The 6,000-nt window shown below is 34.0% G+C and overlaps 1 pseudogene; it reads right to left on the reverse strand.

The window, feature by feature from the left end:
- Nucleotides 1-2,771: 2,771 nt before the first annotated feature.
- LOC143595016 (putative carboxylesterase 12) lies at nucleotides 2,772-4,301 on the reverse strand (annotated as a pseudogene).
- Nucleotides 4,302-6,000: the final 1,699 nt, after the last annotated feature.

Genomic DNA, 6,000 nt, shown 5'->3' on the forward strand with positions numbered 1-6,000 from the left:
TACATAATGTTTATAATGAAGGTATAAATAAAATTCCACATAAAGTACATGTTCTATTACTATGATGTGACCGAACCTATCATAACCGAACCAAATTATATGAAAAGGGTCCTATTAGGGACATCCCTTTATACGCCCTCTGTATAGGGTTATTTCAAGATTAAATCCAATTTCAATTTATTTCAAGATTCCAATTCTTTCCAAAACAAATATGTGAACCAAACGACCCCTATGGTAAGCGGGTAATGCATCTACAAAGAACAAGCATTTAGTATAATAAGTTTTGTTTAAAAACTAAACTAATTACACATATTTGTGAACTAAAAACATGAGAAATAATAGTGTTACCTTTGGTCAATTCACTTTTAATTGAAAACCTTATAAATTCGATTTTAGTACGTGAACAAACCACCTTTTGGCATGATGTATATATCTCCACACAATTTGTGTTGTCCATAAGTAAATCAAATATTAGTACATCCATCTATTGTTTTGCTGGGTGATGAACAATTAGTGATAGGTGGTTTGACTTCAGATAAGATTTTCCTTAAAATCTTTACCTTAACTAGTTTTTCCTACGAACTTTTACTAGCGCATATAGTTTCATTGGTAAAAGTCGTCTGATTTGTAGTGTTTAACTTTAAGACTTGTTCGGTCAAATTGAGCTCAAAATCGCATACCCACTCAGATTAGCTATGGTTAAATTACCGAGGGGAGTGAGCAAAATAGAGTTTGGTTTTAAGATTATGACTAACCGAGCTTCAAATGATATGGTATATGTCTAGATCAAATAAGAGTCAGCCAGTCAAGACCGTTTTCAAGGTTTCAAGTACCCAAGACGAGTACTAATAAATGGCTCTTCAATAACTTTTTTTTTCGAAATTGATTGTTCGTTACCGATTTACTTCATTACTAGTCTCAGACCCAATAACATTTTATTAGATTGTTTAATGTTTAGTAAACTTGTTCAGATCTTTTGGCACTTATTGGTGTTTCTTATCAGCCATTTTCAGCCAAATTGACTAATGATGATTAAAAAACTATATATATTAGTTTTTTTTGTTATATTGGTTTTTATTAATCCCAATTATTTCCATTTAGTCGTTGTCGTTCCCAACTAATGAGTTGGCTGCTGGCGGTCCCAACTTTTAACTTATTTGTTCCCAGCAGTTCGCGACTAACGAAATCCTAACAATGTTAGTTGCCGGTCGTCAGAAAAACATTTTTGTATTAAAAGTCACATTTTTTTTTGGAGAAAACACCACCTGAACACCGCCACCACCACCAATTGACTCACACCAACCAACCACTACCACTTGAGCATCACCAACCGATTCCGACGATGGTTCTAGGGTTCCGACAACCTCAATAATTGGGGCTCTTACTAGAAAAAGGTTCCTAAAGATCTGAATGTCTGATACAAAGTTACAAAGATGTTTTGGACAAAAATGTTAATTTTTCCCGAAAAAATGTGAGTTTTTCCGGCGACCTGCAACTAACGGTGTTAGGATCGTTGGGAACAAATACGTTAAAAGTTGGGGCTGTCAACAACCAATTCGTTAGTTGGGAGCGACAACAACCAAAAGGCGATAGTTAGGATTAATAAAACCAATATACCTTTTTTTAATATACCTTTGTTAAGACCATTCCCTAAACAGCGGCTGAGCCCTATATGGGATCTAAGACGGCCCGAATGAAAGAGATTAAGAAAACTAAGTTTTTGAGTCCAAAGTACAATTATTCGGTGAGATGGGAAAAGGACTAGTAAAATCCTCATACACATTTTTCACTTAATAATTGAGCTATAGCTTATGTTTTAATTGCAATTCGGTTTTAAGGACGAAACTCTCTTTAAGGATTTATTTATATACTAAGAAAATATGCATGTTCGGAGTTATAAAAAAATATATATCATTTGTATGCTAGATTTTGTTTTCCTAAAGATATGAAATTTATTTTAATGAAAAGATTTGTATAACTCAAAACAGATTTTGGGGGAAACTAATAAATTAATAGAAGTGGAGTATTGTTGGCTAAATTTCTTAAAGTTGGCCGTTTAAAATGGCCTACTTGATTAGTTGAAGGGGTGTGAGTGCAATATGCTTCAATGAAGGTGTGTAAGCATATCAACGGTGAACTACCGATGGGGAATACTCTGATAAAGGCACTTGCAAGACTCAAGTTTATCACAATGAGTTAAATACTCGGAATTCAAGATATACGAAAAAGCAATGATCGTGTTTAAGAAGGTGAATTTGAAGTTTATCACTCTCATTGTTTATATCAAAGGTAAATGTTCGGAGCTCAAGATCTACGACAAAGCAATGATCGCGTTTAAGAAGGTGAATTTGAAGTTTATCACTCTCATTGTTTATACCAAAATCTAAGGACTATATTGTAAATACTATATAGTATGTTTAGTATGCATTTAAGTGTCATTGTAAAGTACAAGGGTCGGTTTGTAATTGATCAAACTTGGTAAACAAACAAGTTTGATGAACCATCACAACTCTAACAAACACAAAGACTCATAACGTACAAAGTTCTTGCTGATTCAGTTCTTATTTCATCTTATATCTTATCATATCAATTGTGAACGATCATCTAAGCGACATAAAACATAGCGGTTCACATGAACACGATATGCAGTTTTTTAGCGGTCTTCACTGTTTCCACTCTGGCGAGTCCGGTTATATATCTTCTATAAAAATAAGTATAAGTAAGAAATGAATAGTATTATGGAAATTGAAAATCATAATAAACATGTACCATCAAGCTTTACTTCGAGGAGAATTGATGAATGCACAAATTTTGTTGCGTAAAGTACACGCGCTATTACTTGAAGTATTAGACAAAAAGAACGCATGCCCCTCCCCTTTGCTCTCCATAACCTCTATCTTTCCTTTCCATCCACTCTCATCCATCAAATTCTTATAATTCAAGCCTCTAGCCTTTAGTTTATCTTTCTCACCAACACAAACAAGTATCTTAGAGCAACCCAAACTCGGTATCCTCGGGTTATAAAACGGGTCATCTAACTCGACCCCTATCGGGTTTGCCAGCATCCATATATGATCCAAGAAATCTTTATACTCCTTATGTTTCCGCCCTCTAATCCAATAGGATCTTTTCCTCCAAAATACGGGTGGAGCAAAATAACACCCGTGAGGTTAATAAGGTTATCCGGGTCCAACCCTAGCCGGATAGTCATGTTGTGGGCAATGTTGGCCCCCGAACTATCTCCCGCGAAAAACATGTTACGAATATCAGCATGGTCGTTTAACCAAGACTCGGGACCATATCCGGTAACATGGGTAGCCACCCACTTGATTGCTTCCCATGAATCCTCGTATGCAATTGGTAAAAGATATTCTGGCGCCAACCTGTAGTTAGGGGTGAGCATAAAACCGTTAAAACCGATCCAAACAAAAAAATACGAGAAAACCAAATCAAAACAAAAGCCAACGGTTTGGTTTTATGTCTTTGTGAAAAATGAACTTATTGTTTGGTTTGGTTTTGCATGTAATAAAAACCGGAAAAAGAAACAAACCGAACCGAATTTATAGATTTTCTATCTTTAAAAAAAAATACAAGAACTTAATAAATATGTTTAAAACTATCAAGTTGAGTGACTTTAATATGCAAAAACAAGTTGAGGGACTCTTGTGATGAAAAACCAAAAGTAAGTTGGATTTTTATGGTATTTGTCCTATATTTTGGCCAAAATATATAATAATAAAATTAGTTATTAATTAACAAAGTGATTTATGCCCTAATTCATTATTTTAACCAATTTTGTTTTTTGCACAAGTTTTCAGCTCAAATGACAAAATTGAAACCGAACGGTTTTCAAAATTTGAAAAACAAAATTTTGTTTTTGGTTCGGTTTTAGCCCAAAACCGACCCAAACCCTAAGACCGAAAAAATGAAAGCCAAACTGAACCCCACACATTTCTACCTATAGTTCACTGACACGACAACTACGTTGGATTCTGCTGTAATTAAGTTTAGTGTTGGGTGGTAGGTGGGAGAGGCGGCAGATTCCATTAAGAACCCACCGCCATGATAATAAATAAGAGTTGGGAGTTTGTGATTGGTGGGTAGTGTTTTGGGGATGTAGATTCTTACAAAAACTTTTGATTTGAGTGAGATGACAACGTCTTTAGATTGAACGCCCGTGATATGATCGATTCCTGGAGGGCCGATGTGAAAGACTTTCCGATAAGTCTTTTACATCGGCCATCTTTGCGTATCCGCAAAAAGCCATGGAAATGAATAGGATATTCCTGGGAGGTTGACATGTATTTTGAGGAAACAGTTAAATCCATGATGTTAAGAGTCTTAAGATAAACATATTTAAGTTATCTTTAGCTCACATTTATAGTCGTATAGAAAAGTTGTTACATAAAAACTAGTTAATGTTTCATTAACTTTTTAGAATTGAAAACTAGAAAAAGTTCCTATGATTATATTTTACTGAGTTGTATCGTTTACTCTTTGGGTTGTGCAATATCTAGCTATTTCATTTTTCTTCTCTTATGGTGGTGGCAATGGGGATTTGTGGGGAACTGTGCCACGTGGGATGAGCAGAAACGCCGTTTTGACCTCCCCGGTACCAAGAAAAAACACGCTGCATCAGGTGGTAGAAGTCGCAGCCCACCCCGATATTAATCCTTTTCCTTTTATCTTATTCCTTTTTTCTTTTTCTTTTTCCTTTTTTACCAAACTAACCCTTTGTATTATTAGTTAACGGTGGTGGTGGCGGCGGCGGCGGCGGCGGCGTTTGATGATGGATTTATGGTGGAGCACGGCGAAGCAGTGACGATGGACCAGCGGTGGTGGACTGCTGATGGTTGCATATGAAGACGACGTGATTTTTAGGTTTTGGGTTTTCTTTTATGGTTTATTGGATTTTAATAATCCCTATTGACTGGTATTGGCCGATAATAATCCATATTCATTTATCGTCACTGGCGATCCCAATTTTAAAAAAGTTGGCTGCCAATGGTCACACGTTAAAAAGGACTTAACAACGTTATATTTTTTTTTTCGAATTTCAAACTAATGTTTTAGGGCTTTTGATCGAAAGAAGGATACGAGTCGATTGATGTAAAACTTAGTTCGAAACGGTACTCAAAAACGATAAAACAATGCTTCAATTTGGGTGTTTGAACTTCCAATTAACAAAAATCAAGTCGTTTTGATCACCATTTCGAGCTAACTTTTACATCAATCGACTCGTATCCTCCTTCCGATCAAAAGCCCTAAAACATTAGTTTGAAATTCGGAAAAAAATATAACGCCGTTAAGTCCTTTTTAACGGAAGACAATCGGCGGCCAACTTTTTTAAATTTGGGACCACTAGTGGTGATAAAATGAATAGGGCTTATTATCAGCCAATACTTGTCAATATGGATTATTAAAATCCAATAAATCTTCTTTTATATCAAAGTCCATATTTTTTTTATAAAAGCCCAGCCATATTGTTATTGATTCTTATTTATGTTTTTATATCTTTAAAAAAATTAATTTTTAAGTATGATCAAGTTTTAAAAAAATAAATGAAATTTTAACATTTTACTTAGTTTTATTTAAAAAACTTTTTACGTAATTTATTTATTTCAAAAAATAATTTGGTTTATTTTAATTTAATATTTATGTTTTTTTAATTTAAATTAATTTAGTTAATTTATTTAAAGGAAAAAAATAAATTGTTGAATGATAGATTGTGATTGTTGCTAGGGTTTGACGTTGATAAAAATAAAAGTGAAAAATGGTGAAAAATGGTTAGAGAAATAGTCTAGGGACCGTTGCACCCTTACACTTTAATGAGTTTTTGTTTTTTTTTCTCCTTAATAGTATTACTAAATTTACATTATCAACTCTTATAGTTTTGTTTAAATTTTAATATATCCTATAGTTTATACTTTTAATTTCGATAAGCTCCTATATATAATAAATTTATTATCAGGTGTTATATGTCTATGGTCTAGCTCCTTG

This window comes from Bidens hawaiensis, unplaced genomic scaffold (genome assembly GCF_021521415.1).
Source record: "Bidens hawaiensis isolate Kalapana, Puna unplaced genomic scaffold, B.hawaiensis_p1.1 tig00044596_1, whole genome shotgun sequence".
Classification (NCBI taxonomy): domain Eukaryota; kingdom Viridiplantae; phylum Streptophyta; class Magnoliopsida; order Asterales; family Asteraceae; genus Bidens; species Bidens hawaiensis.